This window comes from Ambystoma mexicanum, chromosome 2p (assembly GCF_040938575.1).
Source record: "Ambystoma mexicanum isolate Mex_15411 chromosome 2p, UKY_AmexF1_1, whole genome shotgun sequence".
In the NCBI taxonomy this organism is placed as follows: Eukaryota; Metazoa; Chordata; class Amphibia; order Caudata; family Ambystomatidae; genus Ambystoma; species Ambystoma mexicanum.
Window position 1 is genome coordinate 508804794 of NC_090923.1, and position 16190 is coordinate 508820983.

General features: G+C 46.1%; 1 protein-coding gene across 2 annotated transcripts in view; it reads right to left on the minus strand.

Moving 5' to 3' along the window:
• The window catches only part of ATG7 (autophagy related 7), a 2414869-nt gene that overhangs the window by 125050 nt on the left and 2273629 nt on the right, over window positions 1-16190 (minus strand). The window lies entirely within an intron of this gene.

Sequence of the window (16190 nt, forward strand, 5' to 3'; positions counted from 1 at the left end):
TGAGGATGGTCTGGCGAAGAGAGAGAATTTTGGTAGAGAAGAAGTTGGCAAAGTCAGAGGGAGAGAGGGGGGAGTTCGTTGAAGGGTCAGAAGTAGGAGGGGAGAGAAGACGATGTAAGGCAGGAGTCGTAGAGAGAGTGATAAGAGAAGTATGAGGATTGATTAGCAGGAGATGGAGATTTGAGCCAGCGTCTTTCAAGGCGACGGAGGAGGCGACGCATTGACTGAAGGTGAGAGGAGAGCCAAGGTTGGGAAGGTTTAGGAGAGGGTGAGAAGGAAGTGAGAGGATAGAGTTGGTCAAGACTGGAGAATATAGAGGAGGACAGGGAGGAAAGGGCATCGTCGGCGGAGAGGGAAGAGAAGAGAGGGAGAGGGAGAGAGGAGGTGCAGGAGTCGAGGAAGAGAGAAGGGTTGAAATTGCGAAGATCGTAAAAATAATAATAGTAAAAAAAGATCATGATAATAGTCATAACAAGTTTAAAAATGTCAATGTTCATAGGGGGCGCTAGCAAGCCCAAGTAAGATGGCCGCAGCTTGATGGAGCACTGATACTGGTGAGCAGGCCCGCTCCTTTGACAGCCACTGCAACATGGATGAGACCGCCCTAGAACGTGGGCATGAGCTGCGGGATCCAAAGTGCAACGAGCTGTCACGACCCTTGCCCAAAACCCCCTCTGGCAGACCCATTGTCCAGGTGGAGTCAGGACTCGGGCCTCTAGAACCTGGCATCCTCTTCGAAAGCCCTCATGGGGCCAGTCCTGGCGCCTATGGCGCCAGGCTCATACACCATGAAAAACAATGTGCTTGGGAACTACTTTATTGTATTGTCAGCCAACATGGAGGCATCCACATAGCCTGGTTCCTAAGAACCAAGCTATGCAGTCTAGTGTTTTGGGTGTGGTAGTCTAGGGACTACTTTACCTGGACTATTTTGTTGGGGCTATTTAAACCACACCCGAGCAAGACAAAACGCTTCGCGTTACTTTGCAGCTTGCAACGTGATGCTCACCGTGTCCAGCTATTCCCTCGAACCTCGGAGAAGCACAACCTGCAAAAAGACAAAAGGAACATCATTAGCAGCAGCATCTTACCTGCAGTCTTCATCTTTAAACACTCGCAGCTACTGAGAACAGCTTCCTCGAATCTGCACGCCTCCCGGACAGAACGACCTGAAAGAGGAAGATAGAGGCAACATTAACGAAAGCAGTAGAGACATTTACAAATTACGAACTGCTCAAAAGGCTTACCTGGCTGGTCACCTCTCGGCTGGCACCACTCCGGACATTCCACTCGCGCTAAAGAACACCACGACCTACAAGGAAGGAAAACACAGGTTAGCAAAGGCAAGACTTTGCAGCGCTGCGCTTACCGCATCATAGCGCTCTTAATGTGCCATCATTTACCAGCGGGGCTCAACCAAGCCAGTTCGCCGCACTGAAGCTCTGCATACCTAAGGGAGAAAAAAGAGACATTTTAAACAAAGAAAGGCATGCAGGATAGCAACAAAACTAAAGAACAGCAATAAGACCTACCTGAACAATATCAAACGGGCCGGCATCAGTGAAGTAACTGGACCGCACTCGCCCATGAAAGACAACGCGCCCCTGCAAAGAAGGCAGGACGGAGAGCATGCCTAATTCTACCACAAGGTTAGGATAGGGCGCCAAAGGGACTGAAATCATACGGGGGTGGAGGGAGGATACTTACCCCAGTCGGTCAGTCTTGAACACAGTCCTCCTGTATTTTCAGGCAGAACCTTCCCCGCAGACCACATCAGGGCAAAGCTGAGAAACATACCAGCGAGTAACCCGGCTGGGTGGCGTCCCTGTGGATACCAGGTGAGCGTAACACGATCCCTGCTCTGGCTGCGACGAAGGCGGCTGCTGTTCCCAGCACCCTGTCCTCATGCACAGGACTCGCTGGAGAGCGCTACGGCTGATTCTCCCAGCAATACAGGCGCTCGCTGCTTCAGCACATAGCCCGGTACCACGCACCGTTACGAGCCCAGACCAGCTGAATGGAAATATCGCTGGTGTGCCCGATACGTCCCTGGGGAGGCGAGCCCCGATAGGCAGCCTAGATCCGGTAAGAAGCATCTCCGGCGTCCCAGACATACCTGTGCTTCCCAGTGAGGCCCTGCATCGCAGCAGTCAGGTTAATCTGATGCTGTGACTGGGTGCCTGCCTTTGCATCTGCCTGGAAGGCAATATACCAACACCACGTTTTAAAGGCCTGCAGGTGCTTCGGTGCTCTTGCACCGTTGCTATATCGCCTGGTTCTGATGTGGATGGTGGCTCTCTGCCCTACTCCTGTACTTGGAACTCCATTTTTCACCATTATGGCGAGCTTGCCCGGATCCCTGGACCTCGTGGTGCAATTGTACACTGGTGCGCTAAATCTGCACAACTTAACTGCACCTTAACCAAGGTTTTTTCAGTGAATATATATATATATATATATACACATATATACTCACATCTATCCAACGCTACCCAAAACACCAGCCTAGGTTTTACCTTGCACACGGGCCATGAACAGATCGTCTATATGCCCTTGTCCCCACAACAGGATTGTCTTAGAGTAAAGAAAAACATGAATCTCCAAAATGTGCAGATCCTATGTACATTTTTCCAATGCTAATATGTTTGGAGGTGCATTAGTGATAACAGATAGGTCTTTATTAGCCTGTATACACATGTGTGCAAGCAAACACTTGCCCTTCAGTTGTAAAGAAATAATAAATCTGTGACTTTTCTTTTACGTCGTAAATTCATTCTTTTCTAATAACAGTGCGCTTGGTGTTTCATTGATTGACCATTTTTACTTGTTAATGAAAGAAGTTAATGACAGTCTTACAACGTTCTTCAGACCTTGGTCTAGACTCTAGGGTGAAATCAATGTCGACTAGGCTTCTGCATTGAAGTTTTCTGGGTAAATGGACCTGCCAAAATCTTTGATTTAAACATGCCATGTGTCGCATTGGTATAAAAAAAAAAACCTGCGAATAAGTAGAGTTTAAAAAACAACAGTAGATTAGGGATTGTACTCTGAGGTAATTTAGGTATTTGAAAAGAGTATCTGAGTGTAAAATACAATATAACACGACTCAGGAAGTTGGGGGTCCAGTGAACGCGTTCAAGGGCATGTTAATCTAAGCTCTGAGACTAAGAGCAGCCATTAATGCTGGTGTTGAATTTTAGACCTACTATGCTAAGGGGTCCTTTGGAAGGTGTATGTAGCGAAAATAACAGCAGTCGGATAGATTAAAACTTGGTTAAAAGATTTAAGAAATACAAGCCGTTTAATAACATTCCTGGTAATGTAATATATATGGAAGGCCTACGTGGAGGGGCACTGTTTAGAGTGAGGTAAAAGAAAACCCAATGTGACAGACAAACATTTGACACAGGCTCATAAACCTTTCTACACTCACATAATTGATCCAACTCCAACCAACAGTTGATGGTGCACCACAGTCACTTATATCTTGTGGGCAGTTTTTCAGAATACATTTAATTTAAAAAGTTGCTGGATAGTCAAATCAGATCTATGAGCAAATGCGGGCAAAATCACTCATAACATGAAACACTAAAACTATGCAGGAAATACTGACCAAAACCGTACCCAAAATGATAAAGCTCAAAATAACAAAAAATAATGAATTGTTTATACTTGAAATGTGCTTTGAATGTGTGAGTTAAACCGCTTCCGTCCAATATGCCAAATGCCTTTCCTCCTCGCATTTCGTCAATCCTTACCCCATTATCTTCCATCAATCACAACTCTTTTTTTCTTCGTTACTGCTCACCTGCAAAATAGTTTGGGAGATTGTGCCTGCCTTCTCCTAATTTCCGAATTCGTCTAAAACATCACCTGTAGCTAACATGCCGGCTGCTGTAGAAGCAAGTTAAGCATCTGACTGATTAACAAAGAACTCGTTTAATTACGCTGCTTTTTGAAAAAAGTGTAATACAGTTTGTATTTGTCTGAGTTTTCTCTGAATGAACGGAAACCCTGGCCCAACTGGGAGCAGTAAAACTGGATCATTTATTGTTGGAATATTGTTTTAATGAGTGAGAGTGCATGTGATTATGCACTGTAATGTTCAGCTACCTCATACTTGGTCTTGACCATCTCCAAGGGACCATTTGGAATATTGAGGATGGGTCTCATGTACAATGGACAGGTTCACATACAGCGAGCAGACAATGGACTGATCCCAAAGATAGCAGGCTGAGGGGAAAAAAACATTTGGATGGTTGGGGAAACAGAGAGGGAGCAGGGGAGGGGGCTGCAGCCTTAAGTGCCCCCCCACAAGCTTTGAAAGGGCATCACTTGGACATGCTGCCTATGCCAGAAGCAACCTGGTTAAAACTTGAGTCCCAGGCTACGGGAGCAGTGCATTCTGGGGAGAGGAAAACAACCTGTGGAAGAAGTCAACCCACAACGCGGAAAGTTGGGTAAGCTTTGAAGGATGGTTCACCCTGCCGCAGCTGGGCAGCCCAGGAAGAAGAGGTGGCATCATGCAGTGGGTGGGGCTGGAGTAGGACATCCAGCCCCGGAACAGTCGTTCAAGGCTGCATTAGCAGAGCAGTCACGGTGAGGAACAGAGTGCGTCCCATACCCTGTGCTGAATGGATTAGCGCACCAGGAGAGACACAGCGGTCCTTCCAGCTGAAGCACCACACAAGTGCAGAGTGAGAAGTGGGCGGGCCCAGTCCCTGCTCCCCTAAAAGTGTGAGGTGATGTGTGTTTCGACAATGGGGCACTGTAGTCTCAGGCCACGTTGGTTATGGCCGCGCCACATGGGTTATCAGTCGCCGCTTGAAAGATATCTCAGGCAGCGGCAGTGATAGAATTGGCTGCTTGCCTGAAGGAGCTAGGCAACATCTGCTCCCGCCATGGGGTGCTGCAGTCTCAGGCAATGACCAGATCTCTGTATAAAATATTGCAACTTGCCAGGGCGGACATGGCACTCTCCAGCAAACGGAATCACTGATTAACATTAAAATCAATCAAGGTGCAACAACAGCAACCATCTGTCAAATGAGGTTGACTGAAAAGACATTCAACAACGAGCAAAGGAAGTGCTATAGCTGCAGATATAATTTCCTGCATGTCGGCCCCTATCCGGCTATAAGGCACACCTGTGACGGATGTGGTGGTGAAAATCACTTCCAGTCAGTATGGAAAAATGTCAAGTATCTTCAGAGATCCGCAAATCAGACGGAACAAAGCCGAAAGACAAGGCTCCCATCGCAGACAATGGAGATCTCCTACTACCAGACGAAACAGTTCATCCAGCAGACGGCGATGATTCCCACACAGAGCCAGACAACAGCGAGACAGAAGAGATGACACCCGCTGAACGCTCACGCATGAAGACACGAAACAGAGGTTAATGTGTCATAAGGTGAAATACATAGAAGTCTCACCACAATACCACCATGAATCAGATTCATCATCCTCCATCGGTGACTGCAGGAGGGGGAATGTGCATTCGATAGGTAATAAAACAGCAACTGAACATAGTACAACACTATTATTACAAGTGAACAGAGAAGCCCAGGAATTTCTATTCGACACAGGTGCCACTGTCAATAAAGACACATATCAAGGACTAGAAAACAAGAGAGCACTGAAAGCAGCTGATATCGACATCTATCCTTATGGAACAAATACACCTCTGGAATGCAAAGGCATGTTCAAAGGCACGTGCACCTACAAAGACAAAACTGTGAAATGTAACATATATGTAGTTAAAGGTGAAGTACCGGGGGGCGGCAGCATCCTCAGTTTTAAATCGGCCATACAAATGGGCCTGGTATATATAATGTATCAAATCATAACAGCATACACAACAAGCCCGAAAGACATGATAATCAAAATGTTCCCAACACTATTTGATGGTTTAGAAAACTCAAAGGAAAACAAATTAAACTACACATCAACCCAGATATCAAGCCGGTGGCACAGCACTACCGAGGGATCCCGATGAATATTCAACAGCAAGTAGAAGACAAACTCCAATCACTCCTCACTCAAGATATCATCGAACACGCAACAGAACCCACATCCCGGATCTCACCCATTGTACCAGTTCTCAAGAAAGAAAATGATGGACGTATTTGCACATGTGTGGATATGAGGGCATCAAACATGGCCATTGCAAGAGAAAGACATGTATCCCAGAGAATGACCGACATGATGCACCTGCTGCACGGGGGAAAAATCTTCTCCAAATTAGATTTAAACAAGGTTTACCATCAACTTGAACTACACCCCGAATTCCGATATATTACTACATTTTCCACACATTTAGGACTCTTTCGTTACAAACTACTCAGCTTCAGAGTGTGTTATGCAGCTGAGATCTTCCAGAATGGAATACACCAACTAATCAAACACATTCCACAATCTCTAAATTACAGCTACGACATATTAGTACTTGGATTGACACAAGAAGGGCATAATGATGCACTACGTCGAGTGTGTATGGCCTTAGAGAAGGTCAGTCTGACCTTGAATGTGGTGAAATGTGAACTCAGTAAGTTCACGCTCAAATTCTTTGGATACATATTTTCACAGGACGGACTAAAACCTGACCCCGACAAGGTACAAACCCTCTTAGACACAACAACGCCCATGTCAACATCTGCTGTACAATTGTTTCTGGGCATGGCTAGTTATTGCACAAGATATATGCAGGACTTTGCCTCTGTAAGCACGCCACTATGTCTTCTCACAGGAAAAGGGCAAGAGTTAATCTGGTCAAGAGACTGCGAAGAAGCATTCCAAGAAATAAAAATGTGCACCTCCTCTGCCTCGTACATGGCCTATTATGACCCGGACTTGGAAACCGAATTGACTGTCAATGCAAGCCCCGTTGACCTAGGTGCTATCCTAGTCCAATTCAGACCAGAATCATCATCCTTCTCTTCCCATTGCATTGTGGCTTACACAAATCGCAGCCTGTCTCCGGTTGAATTAGCATACTCCCAACCAGAAAAAGAAAGTACATGCAGGCCCATATGACTGCCAGGCTATCATCTATTTCTATATGGCAGAAAATTCACCATTGCCACAGACCACCGGGCGCTCACAACAATATATCGAAAATCAAATGCCAAGATGCAACCTCGCATTGCACGCTTGGGACTGCGCCTGCAAGAATACTGCTTCACAATAGTTCATTGGCCAGGAAAAGACAATAACCCAGCTGGCTTCTTATCTCGGCATCCGCTAACCACAAAAGAAGAAACTCAATCCATTAAAGCTGACCAGTATATCAATTACATTGTAAGCTACGACCTCCCAAGTCATTCATAACACATGAAATTCTCCAGAGCATGCTTCAGGACGCAGTACTCATGCAAGTGAATGACAAAATTGCTTCAGGAAGATGACATAAGTCTGACAAAAAGGGAATGCTCACCTGCGAAACAGAACAGAAACTATGCAAAACATTTCACCTGCTAAGACATGTCCTATCCATCTCGCCACAGGGGCTAATATTGAAAGGAAACTGGATCGTCATTCCTGAAACACTGCAGGACAGGGAAATCAGCTTGGATCGTGCAGAACACAGGGGAATTGTGTCCATCAAAAGGCAACTCCGAATGAAGGTGTGGTTTCCGTACATGGACACAAAACTTGAGGAAGCCCTTGGAGACTGCATCACATTTAATGCAGTAGCACCCTGCACGTTCCCGGAACCACTGAAAATGACTCCATACCACTGCAAGTATGGGACGAAGTAGGAGTGGACATGTTCGGGCCTCTAACAAACTGAAAATATTTCCGGGTGATAATGGTTGAAACGTCGAGATTCCTAGAAGTACACGTAATACACTCAACAGCGGCGCATGCCGTCATCCCAGATCTCCACAAAACATTTGCAGACTATGGCATCCCAACGATTGTAAAATCCGACAATGGCCCACCTTTCAGTGGACATGACTTTGCGATGTTTGCCGAACACTTAGGGTTTCATCATCAGAAAGTTACACCCTTGTGGCCACAAGCAAATGGTACTGTCAAAAGATTAATGGCCAATTTAAAAAGGACCCTTCAAATATGTTTCATCACAAAATGGTCATTTATGCAAGCCATTTGTCCCCTCCTTAGAGACTATCGTAACACGTCAAACAGTTCCACTGGAGTGTGCCCATCAGAACTGATGTTTGGCAGAAGCATAAGAAGCACTCTGCTACAACCGCCCGACACGGAGCTAGCAGCGGATGTAGAACTAAGAGCTTGAGACAAGGATGAGGAAAGTAAGGAGAAAATGTAGAAATATGCTGACACCAGGAGGAAGGCCACAGAACCAAAGATGCAAATAGGAGACAGGTGTTGGTATGACAATCTGTCAAATGTCGATTGTACTTCTTCAGACCCACTACCCTCCTCCGACTCCTCACCTGTTGAACTGGAATCCGTGTTGTAGAGAACTGGCTCTCGGTACTGGCGTTGAGGTGGAGTAGGGAACCTATCTTGATAGGAAGCCACAGTGGCCACCTGTGAGCTGTATCCCCAGACAGGTGAAAATATGGGGAAAAAGCCTCAGGCTGAAAAAACCCCACTGCCACTTGAGTCCTTTTTTTTCGGTAGCTTGAAATTATTAGAAGCACAGATGGCGTAAGTCCAGGGACAATTCCAGATATGGTAAGCAGGATTGAAATAACGTACCCAGAAAGCAATCCAAGCAAGAAAAGAGGATGCCACGCAAGGTAAGTGGAATGTCAATAACTTCACAAGAATACAATCCAAAAATGGTAGGTGCAAGCAGGCAGGAGACTGGGAAAAGGCTGTAGATGATAAAAGTCATGCCACGAAAATAGATGGCAGGAGAAAGATCCAAACGGAATGCGTATGAGAGAAAGTGAAAGTAAGCAGGCAAGAAGGAAAATACGGACATGCCGTGGCGCCAAGGAAAAAGGAAGGGAAAGCATAGAAACGAAACAGACAAGGCGTAAGAGCACGCGAGAGAAAGGAGGAAGGAGGGCTACGGTCCGAGACCAGAGCGGAAAAACAGTACACCGGAGTGTAAGCGGAGAAAGTAGAACGCTGGAACAAAACACAGGAGCGTGCGGAAGCGAAACTCCGACGTTGCAACGCACGGATAGCTGGGAGAACAGGAAATAAGTACCTCCCAGCTAGCCGCACGCTGGCAACAGTAATAAAAAAGACTAGACTGTCACCTCACCCGAAAAAACAACTTGATGGGATATTCAATGGCCGTTCCAACGAAAACGGTGCCAATGCTTCCAGGAGCCGGCACGCATGACAGTATGCCCCCGTTTAATGCTGACTCCCCCAGGTTTACCCGGATGGTACTTATGAAACCTTCTTAGCAAAGTAGGAGCATGAACAAGGGATGAGGGTTCCCACGAATCCTCCGATCTAGGATACCCCTTCCAACCAATCAGGTATTCCAGCCTTCCTTTGCGATATCTGGAGTCATAAATGCGAGACATCTCATATTCCTCATCTGAGTCTGCCTGCAAGTGATTTTAGTTGGGGTAGGAGAGCCCATGAGAATGTGATACAAAAGGTTTGAACAAGGAAGAATGAAAGACAGGGTGGATTTGACTAAGGTTAGGAGGTAACTTGAGTTTATAAGCCACCGGATTAATTTTAGAGATTCTAGGGAAAGGTCCCAGAAATCGAGGAGATAATTTAGATGGATGAGCCCATCTAGGGAGGAATTTAGTAGAGAGCCATACTTTGGAACCAATGCACCAGTCAGGTCCTTTCTGATGATGAGCGTCTGCCTGCCGCTTGTAGGTTTCAGCAGTAGTTTCAAGGCTTGAACTGGCTGCCACATGCACTTCCTTGATTCTGTCGAGAATGGTTTCAATGGCCGGTAAGTTAGTTTGTCTTCTTGCCCCGGGTTGATGCTTCTAGGGTGCACACCATAGGTACAATAGAACAGAGATTTGTTAGTGGCAGTGTGTCTTGAGTCATTATACGCAAATTCTGCTGTAGGAAGCAATGACACCCAGTTGTCTTGTTGCTGGTTGCAATAGCAGCGAAGGTACTGCTCCAAGGTGGCATTAACTCTCTCAGCCTGACCATTGGACTGTGGATGAAATCCTGATGAGGGCTCTTTCTATTCCTAGCTGTTGGCACACCGCCTTACAGAATCGGGAAGTGTACCGTGTTCCCCTATCCGAGATGATCTTCTCAGGCAACCCGTGAAGGCGGAAAATATCTCGGAGGAAGACTTTGGCCATCTCTTCCGCTGACGGAATCTTGGGTAGTGGGGAAAAATGCGCCATTTAAGTATAAGAGTCTATGGTAACCATTATACAGGTGCAGGAATTCGATGGTGGCAACTCGACAATGAAATCCGTTGTGATAGTACCCCATGGACGAGTCGGAATGGGAGCTTGTTCCAAAAGTCTGATGGGTTTGCCAGAATATTTGCTTTTAGCACAGATCGGACATTCCATGACATAGGCTGTCACTGCCTGTCTGTAGTTAGGCCAGTAATAGGAACGTTGGATGAGATCCATTGTACCAGCCACTCCCCGATGACCTGAAGCAGGATGATCATGACACCAATGTAACACCTTCTTCCGAAGCTTAACTGCAGGTATATATAAGAGGTCATCCTTAAACCAGAATCCGTCTTCTTCAGTCATACCTTTGGGCAAGGACCGTTGATCATCCTGTTCCTGGGCAGTGGCTTGTCTTATTTGCTGGAGAAAAGAATTCACAGATGCAATCAGTAGCTTATTGGTGAACATACGTTCTGGAGTAGCTGCAGGTGTGTCTTCCGTGGCTATTTTCCTGGATAGGGCGACCGCTAGTACATTCAGACTCCCAGGATAGTAGGTAATAGAAAAATCATATTGCAGAAAAAAATGAGCCCATCTGACCTGGCGGGAATTAACACATTCCATCGTTTCCAGTACTTTTAGGTTGCGATGGTCTGTGCGAATTGTAAAGGGTTGTACACTTCCCTGAAGAAGATGCCGCCATTCTTTGCAGGCTTGCTTCATCGCGAGTAGCTCTTTTTACAATACGGTGTCATTCCTTTGACTGGGGTTAAGTGTCTTGGAAAGATATGCAATTGGGTGTTCAATACCATCTTCCTCCTGGAGTAGTATGGCTCCAAGGTCAGCTGCTGAGGAGTTAGTCTCGATGAAAAATGGTTTGGATTGATTGGGTTGTTTGAGAATGGGAGCTGAGCAAAATAAGGTTTTGAGATGCTGGAAACTGCTTTCCGCGTCTTCTGTCCATTTGAATGACCCAATCTCTTTTTTTAAGAGAGAAGTGATGGAGAGCACTTCTTCTGAGAAGTTGGGAATAAATCTGGGATTAAAATTCGCCAGGTCTGAGAACCTTTGAATCTCTTTAACGGACTTAAGTGATGGCCAGTCTAGTATACCGGTGACCTTCTTGTCCATGGCAATACCTTCCTCGGAGAGGACAAATCCTAGATACAGTGTTGAAGTGACTCTGAATACACATTTTTCCAACTTTGCTAATAGATGATATTTCTGGAGGCATCTGAGAACTTCCAGGACATATTGGACATGTTCAGTTGGGTCTTTTGAAAATATCAGAATATCATCAAGATACATAATCACCGAAATGAACATTAAATTGGGAAAAAAAAACGCTATCCATAAACCTCTGGAAGATGGCCGGGGCATTTACCAAACCAAAGGGCATAACTCTATGTTCAGAGGCCAAATGGAGTGCGAAATGCTGCTTTACATTCGTCTCCTTTGCGAATGCAAAGAAAATGGTAGGCACTGCGAAGATCCAGCTTGGTAAATATTTTTGCTCCCTGCACAGCCTCCAAGATATCAGTGATGAGTGGCATTGGGTACCGATCTCGAATGGTAACTCGGTTGAGGCCACGGAGGTCTATGCATGGTCTCAATTCAGTTGAGTCCCGTTTGGGAATAAAGAACAGAGGCTCCAGCGGGAGATTTGGAAGGTTGGACCAGACCGTTTTGTAAATTGTTGTCTAAGTAAGTTCAGAGTGCTTTCTTTCCTGTTAGAGATAGGGAGAACATTTGTCCGAAAGGTACCAAAGCATCGGCAACAAGATCTATCGCACAATCCTCAGGTCTATGTGGAGGGAGTTCCAGAGGTGCTTCATCTGTGAAAACCTGTTCAAACTGAGTATATTCCAAGGGTAAGGAATGAATCCCTATAGTTGTGCTTTGGTCAGTGTTAGTAGCTTGTACCTTAGCGGTACTAGGTTGCAATATCCGGAAACAAAGGCCAACTGGTTCCGAGACCAGTCAATGTGAGGATTGGGTTTACGGAGCCAAGTAATGCCAAGAATAATCGGGAAATGGGTGGCGCAGATAATGTCAAAAGTAATGAACTCTGTATGTTGAAATATTTTGAGTTGAAGATCTTCGGTCATATGTGTGATGGGTCCAGAGGACAAGGGAGATCCATCTACCCCCTCTACCTTCTGGCCTTCGAGCCTTTTAACCCTAGAAATGCCCATCTGAGTAGCCCAATATGTGTCAACAAAATTACCCGCTGCCTCACAGTCCAGCAATGCTTCTATCCAATCAAGCTTGCCTTTCACCTGTACAGTTATGACCATTAGCCGGGAATCTTCTGTTTCTGTCTGATTAAAAGGAGAGCTAGACAAAGAAACACAGGGACTGGAAGTAGATGTAAGCCCCTCGGATGCTTGTCCCTTTTAGCTCTGAGGACTGTCGTTTCCCGACCTATGAGATGATAGCTCCTCACAGTTCTGAATAGAATGTTTATCTGAGGCACAATAGGCGCACAAACCCCTTTCTCTGCGGCGTCGTCTTTCCTCAGCAGAAAGTGGTCCTCGAGTCATTCCTATCTGCATAGATTCTTCCCTCTGCATTGGTGAGGAGTGTGTCGGGGAGTAGGGTATGGGTCCACCCAAGGAAGATCTGCCTCTGAATCTTCGGCGTTCACTTCTTTTTTCTGCAATGCGGTGTTCAATTTGGAGAACAGAAGACAATAGATCAGCAAAAGAGGTTGGTCTAGGGGTTCTTGCCAATTCGTCCTTGATTTCTTCTTTAAGTCCTCGCCGGAAAATAGCATATTGGGTTTGTTCAGGCCACCCCGCCTGAGAGGCCAAGGTCTTAAAGACTGAAATATATCACAACACATCCATTGCTCCTTGATGTGCGTCTTAACAAATCTTCACAAGCAGAGAACGTGGTTTCTGATCTTTCAAAAGTTTGTCGAATAAGAGCTCCAAACCCTTCATAATCCTGTACAACGGGATCTCCTCCAGTAACCAGGGGAGTAGCCCAAGCTAAGGCGTTACCCGTCGTATTGGAAATGAGAAAACCCACCTTGGCTTGGTAAGAGGCATACAATGTGGGCCTGTAAGTAAAGTACACTTTACATGCGTCCAAGAATTCTCTCACATTCTTAGAGGTTCCGTCAAATTTAACAAATGATAGGAGCATGGGGGGTAATTCGGGTGCAGGCTGAGTCTCTCGAAGAGTCATCATTTGTTTGAGTACTAGGTTTTCTGCCTTTAGGGTTTGGACTTCTTGTGAAATCTGTTGAAATACCTGATTTTCACTCTTCAGAGTCTGTAATACTTGAGAAATTGTGTACAGCTCCCAGAAGTTCTTGGACTTGTTCTGGGGTTGCCATGTCTTGTGGGCGTTGCAAACTGTCAAATGTCGATTGTACTTCTTCAGACCCACTACCCTCCTCCGACTCCTCACCTGTTGAACTAGAATCCGTGTTGTAGAGAACTGGCTCTCGGTACTGGCGTTGAGGTGGAGTAGGGATCTCGATAGGAAGCCACAGTGGCCACCTGTGAGCTGTAGCCCCAGACAGGCGAAAATATGGGGAAAAAGCCATAGGCTGAAAAAACCCCACTGCCACTTGAGTACTTTTTTTTCGGTAGCTTGAAATTATAAGAAGAACAGATGGCGTAAATCCGGGGACAATTCCGGATATGGTAAACAGGATTAAAATAACATACACGGAAAGCAATCCAAGCAAGAAAAGAGGATGCCACGCAAGGTAAGTGGAATGTCAATAACTTCACAAGAATACAATCCACAAATGGTAGGTGCAAGCAGGCAGGAGTCTGGGCAAAGGCTGTAGATGATAAAAGTCATGCCACAAAAATAGATGGCAGGAGAAAGATCCAAACGGAATGTGTATGAGAGAAAGTGAAAGTAAGCAGGCAAGAAGGAAAATACAAGATCTATCGCACAATCCTCAGGTCTATGTGCAGCGCGCACTAAACCGACCATCGTGTTCAGGAACGTCACTCTGTCACTAATCCACAAAAAGGCGGCAATAACGTTGAACAAAAGGTAGCCGCTCTGTTCGATGACAGAATGGCTGTGGCATAAGGAGATCTCATATCTTTGGGGGTTCCCAACTGCGCTTCTTTTCTCATATCAGGACAAGCGTTGGGCCATTAAAACCATGAAGAAGGGGGAGCACCTATCGAGATCCGATGATGGGGAGGCCAGTTTGGGGGAGGGGGTCACTGGCTCCCATCACCCCCCTGGAGCATCTAAGAAGTGGTTGAGAGCCAAAAGCCTACGGGCCCCTGGCGCGAGAAGCAGGGAAATGATGGAAATTATTGAATCTGGGACTGTGATGGCCCTCTGCCGTCTGCCGCTATCTGTATAACTTGCTTTGGCATCTCACCAGCTGCTCACCCTGCTCAGTCACTTTCCTACAGTCTCAAGATGTAATGGTGGCTACTTCAATGGCACCTTGGAAGGGGGGTGGCAGAGTTACCAAAATAATGTGGTTGTAAATCCCTCCAAGTCGGTATACCCATTACTAAGGTTTGAGTGCTAACCTTATTCTGTTGGGGTTTGCTTTAGTTGGGGGGGTTTGTTGTGTTGGGGAAAATCAATTAGGCTGTTGGCAAATGTTGCAGAAGTGGATATGGAGGATGTGGGTACAAAACACTTTCTTAATGAGTATTCTAGCTTGCCATAGCGATTTGCCACCGGGTCTATGCCTCTGGCATTGTCAGGAGTATATTACGTTGGGATCATGGAATGTGCAGGGTGTTAATTTCCCTGTGAAAAGGAAGTTGGTCCTCCGGAAGTTATCAGAATGAACTATCTCAGTAGTATTCAAGAGATCCACCTTCTTCGGACAAATGAAATCATCCTGAAGCACAGGTTCTTCCCACAGCAATACATTGCTTCGGGGGGATAAAGAAATAGGGTGGGGGGTCACCATCCTGGTGGCATATGATGTGTCGTTCATGAAGCTTAGAGTCCTGAGGGTTCGTGGGGGGAGGTTCATATGTGTGAAGGGTTTCCTGTTTGAACAAAAATGTACCTTTATTTCTCTGTATGCACCCAATAGTGGGCCGTTTAGCTTGGCATTCACAGAGGGACAGATGGTGATTTGGGGTGGGGGGCAGGATTTCAATCTGGTTCCCAATCCTGTGCTTGACAAGTCTCTGCATCTGACCAGAATAGATAAAAACGCTATTTCGTTTGCAACCTTGCTACACGAATTGGGGGATGATCGATGCATGGCTGTTATTCAACGGGAGGAAAGGGATTTCTCATTCCTTTCTCATGTGCCTCAGGATTTCTCTAGAATGGACTTGTTGCTGATCCCTACCGCTGTTTATCCATGTATTTGGAGGGCGGAATCGGTATGCAGTCTCTTAGATCACGCCCCGGTGTTACTCGCTTTAGCAATCGTCAGTAGGCTGCCAGGGATCAGATTTCCCAGGAGACTATATATTCCGATACTGAGGGACCAGATATTGTGTCAAGAAAATCCGAAGTCATTTCTAATTACTTCAAAGAAAATCCAAGCACAGACCAACCAATGGGGATGATCTGGGACGCTACAAAGGCGGTGGTCAGAGGGGAGCTGATTAGCAGGAGCTCAGCCTTTTGAAGGGAACACAAGCTGGTCCAAATGCAATTGGAAGTGGAGGTGCACACAGCTGAATCCACGCACAAGCGAGCAGGCTCTCACTCGGCCTTCCGTAACTTGAATCTGGCACAGAAGAAGTTAAAAGCACATCTAGCTGACGAGGCGGCCAAAGCAATTCACAGACCAAGCAAAATGATTATGTCTGAGGCAATAAGGCGAATCGTCTCCCGATGTATAAATGAAAAAAACTCAGGGCATGCGCGATGCAGAAGCCTCACTGCGCCATGACGAGTCGGATAAACTGCTCATGATTCAGAATTAATTCTCTGACATTTTTG